We start from the raw sequence: 13064 nt of genomic DNA, 5'->3' as shown, positions 1-13064 counted from the left end.
TACATGGATACACAGGCAGGCAGCATTGTGGTCAGTGGAGGAGTAATGCAAGTAGGGACCGCAGACAGGCTATCAAAGGCCTAAAAAAACAAACAATAGGCTCATGGCAGTTTTAAATCGGTTACATGGATACACAGGCAGGCAGCATTGTGGTCAGTGGAGGAGTAATGCAAGTAGGGACCGCAGACAGGCTATCAAAGGCCTAAAATAACAAACAATAGGCTCATGGCAGTTTTAAATCGGTTACATGGATACACAGGCAGCATTGTGGTCAGTGGAGGAGTAATGCAAGTAGGGACCGCAGACAGGCTATCAAAGGCCTAAAATAACAAACAATAGGCTCATGGCGGTTTTAAATCGGTTACATGGATACACAGGCAGCATTGTGGTCAGTGGAGGAGTAATGCAAGTAGGGACCGCAGACAAGCTATCAAAGGCCTAAAATAACAAACAATAGGCTCATGGCAGTTTTAAATCGGTTACATGGATACACAGGCAGGCAGCATTGTGGTCAGTGGAGGAGTAATGCAAGTAGGGACCGCAGACAGGCTATTAAAGGCCTAAAATAACAAACAATAGGCTCATGGCAGTTTTAAATCGGTTACATGGATACACAGGCAGCATTGTGGTCAGTGGAGGAGTAATGCAAGTAGGGACCGCAGACAGGCTATTAAAGGCCTAAAATAACAAACAATAGGCTCATGGCAGTTTTAAATCGGTTACATGGATACACAGGCAGCATTGTGGTCAGTGGAGGAGTAATGCAAGTAGGGACCACAGACAGGCTATCAAAGGCCTAAAATAACAAACAATAGGCTCATGGCAGTTTTAAATCGGTTACATGGATACACAGGCAGGCAGCATTGTGGTCAGTGGAGGAGTAATGCAAGTAGGGACCGCAGACAGGCTATTAAAGGCCTAAAATAACAAACAATAGGCTCATGGCAGTTTTAAATCGGTTACATGGATACACAGGCAGCATTGTGGTCAGTGGAGGAGTAATGCAAGTAGGGACTGCAGACAGGCTATCAAAGGCCTAAAATAACAAACAATAGGCTCATGGCAGTTTTAAATCGGTTACATGGATAGACAGGCAGGCAGCATTGTGGTCAGTGGAGGAGGAGTAATGCAAGTAGGGACTGCAGACAGGCAAACAAAGGCCTAAAATAACAAACAATAGGCTCATGGCAGTTTTAAATCGGTTGCATGGATACTCAGGCAGGCAGCATTGTGGTCAGTGGAGGAGGAGTAATGCAAGTAGGAACCGCAGACAGGCTAACAAAGGCCTAAAATAACAAACAATAGGCTCATGGCAGTTTTAAATCGGTTACATGGATACACAGGCAGGCAGCATTGTGGTCAGTGGAGGAGTAATGCAAGTAGGGACCGCAGACAGGCTATTAAAGGCCTAAAATAACAAACAATAGGCTCATGGCAGTTTTAAATCGGTTACATGGATACACAGGCAGCATTGTGGTCAGTGGAGGAGTAATGCAAGTAGGGACCGCAGACAGGCTATTAAAGGCCTAAAATAACAAACAATAGGCTCATGGCAGTTTTAAATCGGTTACATGGATACACAGGCAGCATTGTGGTCAGTGGAGGAGTAATGCAAGTAGGGACCGCAGACAGGCTATCAAAGGCCTAAAATAACAAACAATAGGCTCATGGCAGTTTTAAATCGGTTACATGGATACACAGGCAGGCAGCATTGTGGTCAGTGGAGGAGTAATGCAAGTAGGGACCGCAGACAGGCTATTAAAGGCCTAAAATAACAAACAATAGGCTCATGGCAGTTTTAAATCAGTTACATGGATACACAGGCAGCATTGTGGTCAGTGGAGGAGTAATGCAAGTAGGGACTGCAGACAGGCTATCAAAGGCCTAAAATAACAAACAATAGGCTCATGGCAGTTTTAAATCGGTTACATGGATAGACAGGCAGGCAGCATTGTGGTCAGTGGAGGAGGAGTAATGCAAGTAGGGACTGCAGACAGGCTAACAAAGGCCTAAAATAACAAACAATAGGCTCATGGCAGTTTTAAATCGGTTGCATGGATACACAGGCAGGCAGCATTGTGGTCAGTGGAGGAGGAGTAATGCAAGTAGGAACCGCAGACAGGCTAACAAAGGTCTAAAATAACAAACAATAGGCTCATGGCAGTTTTAAATCGGTTACATGGATACACAGGCAGGCAGCATTGTGGTCAGTGGAGGAGGAGTAATGGAAGTGGGGACCGCAGACAGGCTAACAAAGGCCTAAAATAACAAACAATAGGCTCATGGCAGTTTTAAATCGGTTACATGGATACACAGGCAGGCAGCATTGTGGTCAGTGGAGGAGTAATGCAAGTAGGGACCGCAGACAGGCTATCAAAGGCCTAAAATAACAAACAATAGGCTCATGGCAGTTTTAAATCGGTTACATGGATACACAGGCAGCATTGTGGTCAGTGGAAGAGTAATGCAAGTAGGGACCGCAGACAGGCTATCAAAAGCCTAAAATAACAAACAATAGACTCATGGCAGTTTTAAATCGGTTACATGGATACACAGGCAGGCAGCATTGTGGTCAGTGGAGGAGGAGTAATGGAAGTGGGGACCGCAGACAGGCTAACAAAGGCCTAAAATAACAAACAATAGGCTCATGGCAGTTTTAAATCGGTTACATGGATACACAGGCAGCATTGTGGTCAGTGGAGGAGTAATGCAAGTAGGGACCGCAGACAGGCTATCAAAGGCCTAAAATAACAAACAATAGGCTCATGGCAGTTTTAAATCGGTTACATGGATACACAGGCAGGCAGCATTGTGGTCAGTGGAGGAGTAATGCAAGTAGGGACCGCAGACAGGCTATTAAAGGCCTAAAATAACAAACAATAGGCTCATGGCAGTTTTAAATCGGTTACATGGATACACAGGCAGCATTGTGGTCAGTGGAGGAGTAATGCAAGTAGGGACTGCAGACAGGCTATCAAAGGCCTAAAATAACAAACAATAGGCTCATGGCAGTTTTAAATCGGTTACATGGATAGACAGGCAGGCAGCATTGTGGTCAGTGGAGGAGGAGTAATGCAAGTAGGGACTGCAGACAGGCTAACAAAGGCCTAAAATAACAAACAATAGGCTCATGGCAGTTTTAAATCGGTTGCATGGATACACAGGCAGGCAGCATTGTGGTCAGTGGAGGAGGAGTAATGCAAGTAGGAACCGCAGACAGGCTAACAAAGGTCTAAAATAACAAACAATAGGCTCATGGCAGTTTTAAATCGGTTACATGGATACACAGGCAGGCAGCATTGTGGTCAGTGGAGGAGTAATGCAAGTAGGGACCGCAGACAGGCTATCAAAGGCCTAATATAACAAACAATAGGCTCATGGCAGTTTTAAATCGGTTACATGGATACACAGGCAGCATTGTGGTCAGTGGAAGAGTAATGCAAGTAGGGACCGCAGACAGGCTATCAAAAGCCTAAAATAACAAACAATAGGCTCATGGCAGTTTTAAATCGGTTACATGGATACACAGGCAGGCAGCATTGTGGTCAGTGGAGGAGGAGTAATGGAAGTGGGGACCGCAGACAGGCTAACAAAGGCCTAAAATAACAAACAATAGGCTCATGGCAGTTTTAAATCGGTTACATGGATACACAGGCAGGCAGCATTGTGGTCAGTGGATTAGGATTGCATGGAGTGTCTGACACAGTTAGTACTCCCAAAAAAAAAATACATGTTAATGTCTCGCAAAACAACTATAAATAAAAAAAGGGTGGCATGCTTAGGTACAGGGGTGGGCTCATCTGCAGAGTTTATGACAAAGTAATTTGGCAGTAAATTAGTATTTACTGGTGTCAATATAGGACACTGACCCAGACTACTTTAACTAGCATCATAGATGTCAACAAATTGGTATTGTTTGTCAGTGCCAGGCATTGAATGATTTCAGCGCATAGACTAAACATTGGTGGAGCTGTGCGAGATAATTTTGCACGTGGTAGAGCACAGTTTGAGCTGGGGGGGGGGAACTCTCTTGTGGCCGGCGGTACCGCCCCAGGGCCCCTCATGTTACAACGGTGTGTCTGACGTTGGGTGCGCACCACCACCGCCAGAGACACTACATTGTACTATGAGGGACCCAGTGGCAGTGCTGTCGACCAAAAGCGGGCACACCCACCTCTTCAGACAAACAGCACTGTAACGGGTGCTTGCGCCAAGTGGCAAGACAACTGCCCCGTGGGGGGATTTTTCCCATTGGGGGAGGTGTAAACATGTCGTATGCTGGACAAACAGCTGCTGCAAATTAAGAGATTGGAACACTCAGTAAGACCAGTCCACAAGCAAGACCTTTTTATAGTAAAGCTAGGTGTCAGCCGGGAAAGGTGGGGCAAAATAATTTGAAATCCAGGAGTGGTTCATTTTAAAGAAGGTGAGATCATCCACATTTTGGGTAGCCAGACGAGTCCTTTTTTCGGTTAATATTGAACCAGCAGCACTGAATACTCTTTCTGATAGCACACTAGCTGCTGGGCAAGCAAGCTCCTGCAACGCATATTCTGCCAATTCAGGCCAGGAGTCTAATTTTGATGCCCAGTAATCAAATGGGAATGACGGTTGAGGGAGAACATCGATAAGGGAAGAAAAATAGTTAGTAACCATACTGGACAAATGTTGTCTCCTGTCACTTTGAATAGATGCTGCAGTACCTGTCCTGTCTGCGGTCATTGCGAAATCACTCCACAACCTGGTCAGAAAACCCCTCTATCCAACGCCACTTCTGATCTGTGCACCTCTAACACCTCTGCCATGTAGCCCCCTGCAGCTTGTGTGAGACTGAGAACCATCACCGGCGCTGTGTGCTGGGAATGCCTGAATCAAACGGTCTACAAGAGTAGCTTGTTTGGTTGCTAATATTTGTTCGAGGTTCTCATGTGGCATAATATTTTGCAACTTGCCTTTATAGCGAGGGTCAAGGATGCAGGCCAACCAGTAATCGTCATCGCTCATCATTTTAATAATGCGTGTGTCCCTTTTGAGGATACGTAAGGCATAATCCGCCATGTGGGCCAAAGTTCCAGTTGTCAAATCTGCGGTTGTGCTGGTTGGAGGGGCTGTTACAGGCAAATCTACGTCACTTGTCTCCCTTAAAAAAACAGAACCCGGCCTTGCAACGCCACTAATTTCTGTTGGCCCAGGAGAAGCTTCCTCATTCAAAAAGTACTCATCCCCATCATCCTCCTCGTCCTCCTCCTCCTCTTCGCCCGCTACCGCGTCCTCTACACGGCCCTGACCAGACAATGGCTGACTGTCATCAAGGCTTTCCTCTTCCTCGGCTGCAGACGCCTGCTCCTTTATGTGCGTCAAACTTTGCATCAGCAGACGCATTAGGGGGATGCTCATGCTTATTATGGCGTTGTCTGCACTAACCAGCCGTATGCATTCCTTAAAACACTGAAGGACTTGACACAGGTCTTGTAGCTTCAACCACTGCACACCTGACAACTCCATGTCTGCCATCCAACTGCCTGCCCGTGTATGTGTATCCTCCCACAAAAACATAACAGCACGCCTCTGTTCGCACAGTCTCTGAAGCATGTGCAGTGTGGAGTTCCACCTTGTTGAAATGTCGATGATTAGGCGATGCTGGGGAAGGTTCAAAGACCGCTGATAGTTCTGCATACGGCTGGAGTGTACGGGCGAACGGCGGATATGTGAGCAAAGTCTGCACACTTTGAGGAGCAGGTCGGGTAACCCCGGGTAACTTTTCAGGAAGCACTGCACCACCAGGTTTAAGGTGTGAGCCAGGCAAGGAATGTGTTTCAGTTGGGAAAGGGCTATGGCAGCCATGAAATTCCTTCCGTTATCTCTCACAACCTTGCCTGCCTCAAGGTGTACAGTGCCCAGCCATGACTGAGTTTCATTCTGCAAGAACTCGGACAGAACTTCCGCGGTGTGTCTGTTGTCGCCCAAACACTTCATTGCCAATACAGCCTGCTGACGCTTGCCACTAGCTGTCCCATAATGGCACACCTGGTGTGCAACAGTGGCAGCTGCGGATGGAGTGGATGTGCGACTGCGGTGTGTGGACAAGCTCTCGCTTCTGCATGAGGAGGAGGAAGAGGAGGAGGGGGGGCGAATGCCTACAGCCAACTCTTTCCTTGACCGTGGACTAGGCAAAACTGTCCCAATATTGCTGTCCCCTGTGGACCCTGCATCCACCACATTCACCCAGTGTGCCGTGATGGACACGTAACGTCCCTGGCCATGCCTACTGGTCCATGCATCTGTTGTCAGGTGCACCTTTGTAGTCACAGACTGCTTGAGTGCATGGACGATGCGGTATTTAACATGCTGTTGGAGGGCTGGGATGGCTTTTCTAGAAAAGAAGTGCCGACAGGGTAGCTCGTAGCATGGTACAGTGTAGTCCATCAGCGCTTTGAAAGAGCTTCGCTTTCAACTAACAGGTAGGGCATCATCTCTAATGAGATTAGTCTAGCAATGTGGGTGTTCAAACCCTGTGTACACTGTACACGGATGCGAGGATGAGTACTTCCTTTTCCTAACAAGAGTCTCATGTAGGGTGAGCTGGACTGGAGAGCTGGAGATCGTGGAACTAGCGGTGGTGCCGGTGGACATGGGTGAGTGAGAGAGGGTTGGAGATGGTATTCTTGCCGGTGCCCTACATGCAGTGTTTCCTACTGCAAACCTGGTGATTCCCTGACTGCTTTGGCCTGGCGACGAAAGCTGCAGATACTGCCGGTGGTGCGGGAAATGGTGGGTTTACAGTGAGGGAAGGGATGTAGCGTTGCTGACTAGCTTCATTGGCCGAGGGTGCTGCAACCTTTAGGGACATTTGGTAGTTATTCCAGGCTTGCAAATGCATGGTGGATAAATGTCTATGCATGCAACTTGTATTTAGACTTTTAAGATTCTGACCTCTGCTTAAGGTAGTTGAACATTTTTGACAGATGACTTTGCGCTGATCATTTGGATGTTGTTTAAAAAAATGCCAGACTGCACTCTTTCTACTATCGGATAACTTTTCAGGCATTGCAGACTGAGCTTCTTTAACCGGATGGCCACGCTGTCCTCCAACAGGTTTTGGTTTTGCCACGCGTTTTTGGCCAGATACGGGCCCGGTAGATGGAACCTGTTGTGATGTTGATGCCTGCTGCGGCTCCTCCTCCGCTTCTGAACTACTGCCGCCTGCACCCTGTTCCCCCAATGGCTGCCAATCGGGGTCAACAACTGGGTCATCTATGACCTCCTCTTCTATGTCGTGTGCAACTTCGTCTGTGTCACCGTGTAAGCCGGTGGTATAGCATTCGTGACGGGGCACCATAGTCTCCGCTGGGTTTGATTCTGCCTCAGTACACTGCGAGGGCAATGTTCTGGTCTGAGTCAAAGGAACAGCATAGTAATCTGGCTGTGGCTGTGCATCTGTGCACTCCATGTCCGATTCAACTTCTAATGGGCATGGCCTGTTAACTGTTTCACTGTCTAACCCAGGAACGGTATGTGTAAAGAGCTCCATGGAGTAACCTGTTGTGTCGACTGACGCATCCTTCACTGTTGTTCTGGGTGAAGGACACAAGGAAGCGACTTGTTCCTGACCGGGAGCATCCACTGATGATGCACTGCTCTGACATTTGGCACTTTCCAAGGAGGAGGCGAAAGAGCTAGAGGCAGAGTCAGCAATGAAAGCCAATACTTGTTCCTCCTGCTCCGGCTTCAAAAGTGGTTTTCCTACTCCCAGAAAAGAGAGCGTTCGAGGCCTTGTGTAGGCAGACAACGTTTTTGGCTCAACAACTCGAGACTTAGGTGCTGTACTGCTTTTACCACGACCACCTGATGCTCCACCACCACTACCATCATTACCAGCTGACAATGACCGCCCACGGCCACGACCTCTTCCACTAGACTTCCTCATTGTTTGCAAAACGTAACCAAAGTAACGCTATTTGTTACTGTAAAACAACTTATAAGGTGAACTCAAACTTCTGTAGGATTTATATATACCTTTATAGGTGCCTGACACTGAAAGGAAAATCAGGCCCAATGTTACACACTAGGTTTTCTGTGCCCCAATAATTTGAGACAGATGGCACACACAGGAGCAGCACTCAAGCAGACTTGCCAATATTTATCTCCCACTAATTATTTTTTTTTGAAAAGGGAGAATGTACCCAAAAAACAAAAATGCCCAGTATTACACAGTGCTTTTTGGTGGCACACAATGAGAGACAGATGCCACACACAGGACTGGCACAGAGGCAGACTTGCCAATATTTATCCCCCACTAATTATTTTTTTTTTAAAAGGGAGAATGTACCCAAAAAACAAAAATGCCCAGTATTACACAGTGCTTTTCGGTAGCACACAATGAGAGACAGATGCCACACACAGGACTGGCACGGAGGCAGACTTGCCAATATTTATCTCCCACTAACTATTTTTTTTTTAAAAGGGAGAATTTACCCAAAAAACAAAAAGGCCCAGTATTACACAGTGCTTTTCGGTGGCACACAATGAGAGACAGATGCCACACACAGGACTGGCACAGAGGCAGACTTGCCAATATTTATCTCCCACTAACTATTTTTTTTTGAAAAGGGAGAATTTACCCAAAAAACAAAAAGGCCCAGTATTACACAGTGCTTTTCGGTGGCACACAATGAGAGACAGATGCCACACACAGGACTGGCACGGAGGCAGACTTGCCAATATTTATCTCCCACTAACTATTTTTTTTTGAAAAGGGAGAATTTACCCAAAAAACAAAAAGGCCCAGTATTACACAGTGCTTTTCGGTGGCACACAATGAGAGATAGATGCCACACACAGGACTGGCACGGAGGCAGACTTGCCAATATTTATCTCCCACTAATAATTTTTTTTTAAAAGGGAGAATTTACCCAAAAAACCCCAAAAGGCCCAGTATTACACAGTGCTTTTCGGTGGCACACAATGAGAGACAGATGCCACACACAGGACTGGCACGGAGGCAGACTTGCCAATATTTACCTCCCACTATTTTTTTTTTAAAAGGGAGAATTTACCCAAAAAACAAAAAGGCCCAGTATTACACAGTGCTTTTCGGTGGCACACAATGAGAGACAGATGCCACACACAGGACTGGCACAGAGGCAGACTTGCCAATATTTATCTCCCACTAATTATTTTTTTTTGAAAAGGGAGAATGTACCCAAAAAACAAAAATGCCCAGTATTACACAGTGCTTTTCGGTGGCACACAATGAGAGACAGATGCCACACACAGGACTGGCACGGAGGCAGACTTGCCAATATTTATCTCCCACTAACTATTTTTTTTTTAAAAGGGAGAATTTACCCAAAAAACAAAAAGGCCCAGTATTACACAGTGCTTTTCGGTGGCACACAATGAGAGACAGATGCCACACACAGGACTGGCACGGAGGCAGACTTGCCAATATTTATCTCCCACTAACTATTTTTTTTTGAAAAGGGAGAATTTACCCAAAAAACAAAAAGGCCCAGTATTACACAGTGCTTTTCGGTGGCACACAATGAGAGACAGATGCCACACACAGGACTGGCACGGAGGCAGACTTGCCAATATTTATCTCCCACTAACTATTTTTTTTTGAAAAGGGAGAATTTACCCAAAAACCAAAAAGGCCCAGTATTACACAGTGCTTTTCGGTGGCACACAATGAGAGACAGATGCCACACACAGGACTGGCACGGAGGCAGACTTGCCAATATTTATCTCCCACTAACTATTTTTTTTTGAAAAGGGAGAATTTACCCAAAAAACAAAAAGGCCCAGTATTACACATTGCTTTTCGGTGGCACACAATGAGAGACAGATGCCACACACAGGACTGGCACAGAGGCAGACTTGCCAATATTTATCTCCCACTAATTATTTTTTTTTTTGAAAAGGGAGAATGTACCCAAAAAAAAAAAAAAGGCCAAGTATCACACACTGGTTTTCGGTGGCACACAATGAGAGACAGATGCCACACACAGGACTGGCACGGAGGCAGACTTGCCAATATTTATCTCCCACTAATTATTTTTGTTTGAAAAGGGAGAATGTACCCAAAAACAAAAAAAATGGCCAAGTATCACACACTGGTTTTTGGTGGCACACAATGAGAGACAGATGCCACACACAGGACTGGCACGGAGGCAGACTTGCCAATATTTATCTCCCACTAACTATTTTTTTTTGAAAAGGGAGAATGTACCCAAAAAACAAAAATGCCCAGTATTACACAGTGCTTTTCGGTGGCACACAATGAGAGACAGATGCCACACACAGGACTGGCACGGAGGCAGACTTGCCAATATTTATCTCCCACTAATAATTTTTTTTTTTAAAGGGAGAATTTACCCCAAAAAACAAAAAGGCCCAGTATTACACAGTGCTTTTCGGTGGCACACAATGAGAGACAGATGCCACACACAGGACTGGCACAGAGGCAGACTTGCCAATATTTATCTCCCACTAATTATTTTTTTTTGAAAAGGGAGAATGTACCCAAAAACAAAAAAAATGGCCAAGTATCACACACTGGTTTTCGGTGGCACACAATGAGAGACAGATGCCACACACAGGACTGGCACGGAGGCAGACTTGCCAATATTTACCTCCCACTAATTATTTTTTTTTGAAAAGGGAGAATGTACCCAAAAAACAAAAATGCCCAGTATTACACAGTGCTTTTCGGTGCCACACAATGAGAGAGAGATGCCACACACAGCAATGGCACGGAGGCAGACTTGCCAATATTTATCTCCCACTAATTTTTTTTTTGAAAAGGGAGAATTTAGCCAAAAAAAAAAAAATGGCCAAGTATCACACAGTGGTTTTCGGTGGCACACAATGAGAGAGAGATGCCACCCACAGCAATGTCATGGAGGCAGACTTGCCAATATTTATCTCCCACTAATTTTTATTTTGGAAAAGGGAGAATTTAGCCAAAAAAAAAAATGGCCAAGTATCACACAGTGGTTTTTTCGGTGCCACACAATGAGAGAGAGATGCCACCCACAGCAATGGCACGGAGGCAGACTTGCCAATATTTATCTCCCACTAATTTTTTTTTTTGGAAAAGGGAGAATGTAGCCAAAAAAAAAATGGCCAAGTATCACACAGTGGTTTTCATTTTCGGTGCCACACAATGAGAGAGATGCCACCCACAGCAATGGCACAGAGGCAGACTTGCCAATATTTATCTCCCTGCAGTTATCTCAGAAAAGTATGGCAGGCAGCTATAAAAAGGACTGCTGCACACAAAAGTGTGGACAAACACACAAGATAGCTGTGCAGAAAGGAAGGAACAACAGGATTTGTGCTTTGAAAAAAGCAGTTGGTTTGCACAGCGTCATACACACACAGGCACAGCAACGCAGCTATCAGGGTCAGGGAGCCTTCTAGGGCAGCCCAATGAGCGACAGCGCTGAGGAAAAAAAAATGTAGCTTCCACTGTCCCTGCAAACAAAAGGTGGTGTTGGACAGTGGAAATCGCTACAGCACAAGCGGTTTGCAGCTTTATGTACCCTGCCTATCACTATCCCTGCTTCTGACGAAGCGGCAGCAACCTCTCCCTACGCTCAGATCAGCAGCAGTAAGATGGCGGTCGGCGGGAACGCCCCTTTATAGCCCCTGTGACGCCGCAGAAAGCAAGCCAATCACTGCAATGCCCTTCTCTAAGATGGTGGGGACTGACATCTATGTCATCACGCTGCCCACACTCTGCATCCACCTTCATTGGCTGAGAAATGGCGCTTTTAGCGTCATTGAAACGCGACTTTGGCGCGAAAGTCGCGTACCGCATGGCCGACCCCACACAGGGATCGGCTCGGTTTCATGAGACGCCGACTTTGCCAAAAGTCGGCGACTTATGAAAATGAACGATCCGTTTCGATCAACCCTAGTGGTGAGGCATTCCGTCTCATGTTTCATCAGTCTTTGTTAATGTTGAGCATTCCGATACCGCAAGTATCGGGTATCGGCCGATACTTGCGGGTATCGGAATTCCGATACCGAGATCCGATACTTTTGTGGTATCGGGTATCGGTATCGAAACAACATTAATGTGTAAAATAAAGAATTAAAATAAAAAATAGGGATATACTCACCTCTCCGACGCAGTCTGCACCTTACCGAGGGAACCGGCAGCCTTCTTTGCTTGAAATGCGCACGTTTACTGCCTTCCGTGACGTCATGGCTTGTGATTGGTCGCGTGCCGCCCATGTGGCCGTGACGCGACCAATCACAGCAAGCCGTGACGTAATTTTCAGGTCCTGAATGCCTAATTCTAGGCATTTAGGATTTGAAAATTACATTACGGCTTGTGATTGGTCGCGTCGCGGTCACATGGGCGACGCGACCAATCACAAGCCGTGACGTCACGGGAGGCAGGAAACGCGCGCATTTTAAAATTACGTCACGGCTTGTGATTGGTTGCGTGCCGCCCATGTGACCGCGACGTGACCAATCACAGCAAGCCGTGACGTAATTTTCAGGTCCTGAATGCCTAATTCTAGGCATTCAGGATTTGAAAATTACATCACGGCTTGTGATTGGTCGCGTCGCGGTCACATGGTCACATAGAATTAGGCATTCAGGACCTGAAAATTACGTCACGGCTTGCTGTGATTGGTCACGTCGCGGTCACATGGGCGGCACGCAACCAATCACAAGCCGTGACGTAATTTTAAAATGCGCGCGTTTCCTGCCTCCTGTGACGTCACGGCTTGTGATTGGTCGCGTCGCCCATGTGACCGCGACGCGACCAATCACAAGCCGTAACGTAATTTTCAAATCCTGAATGCCTAGAATTAGGCATTCAGGACCTGAAAATGACGTCACGGCTTGCTGTGATTGGTCGCGTCGCGGCCACATGGGCGGCACGCGACCAATCACAAGCCGTGACGTCACGGAAGGCAGTAAACGCCCGCCTTTTAAGCAAAGAAGGCTGCCGGTTCCCTCGGTAAGGTGCAGGCTGCGTCGGAGAGGTGAGTATATCAATATTTTTTTATTTTAATTCTTTCTTTTACACATTAATATGGATC

Source organism: Ranitomeya variabilis, chromosome 4 (genome assembly GCF_051348905.1).
Source record: "Ranitomeya variabilis isolate aRanVar5 chromosome 4, aRanVar5.hap1, whole genome shotgun sequence".
Taxonomy (NCBI): Eukaryota; Metazoa; Chordata; class Amphibia; order Anura; family Dendrobatidae; genus Ranitomeya; species Ranitomeya variabilis.
Note: the sequence above shows the minus strand (reverse complement) of the source record.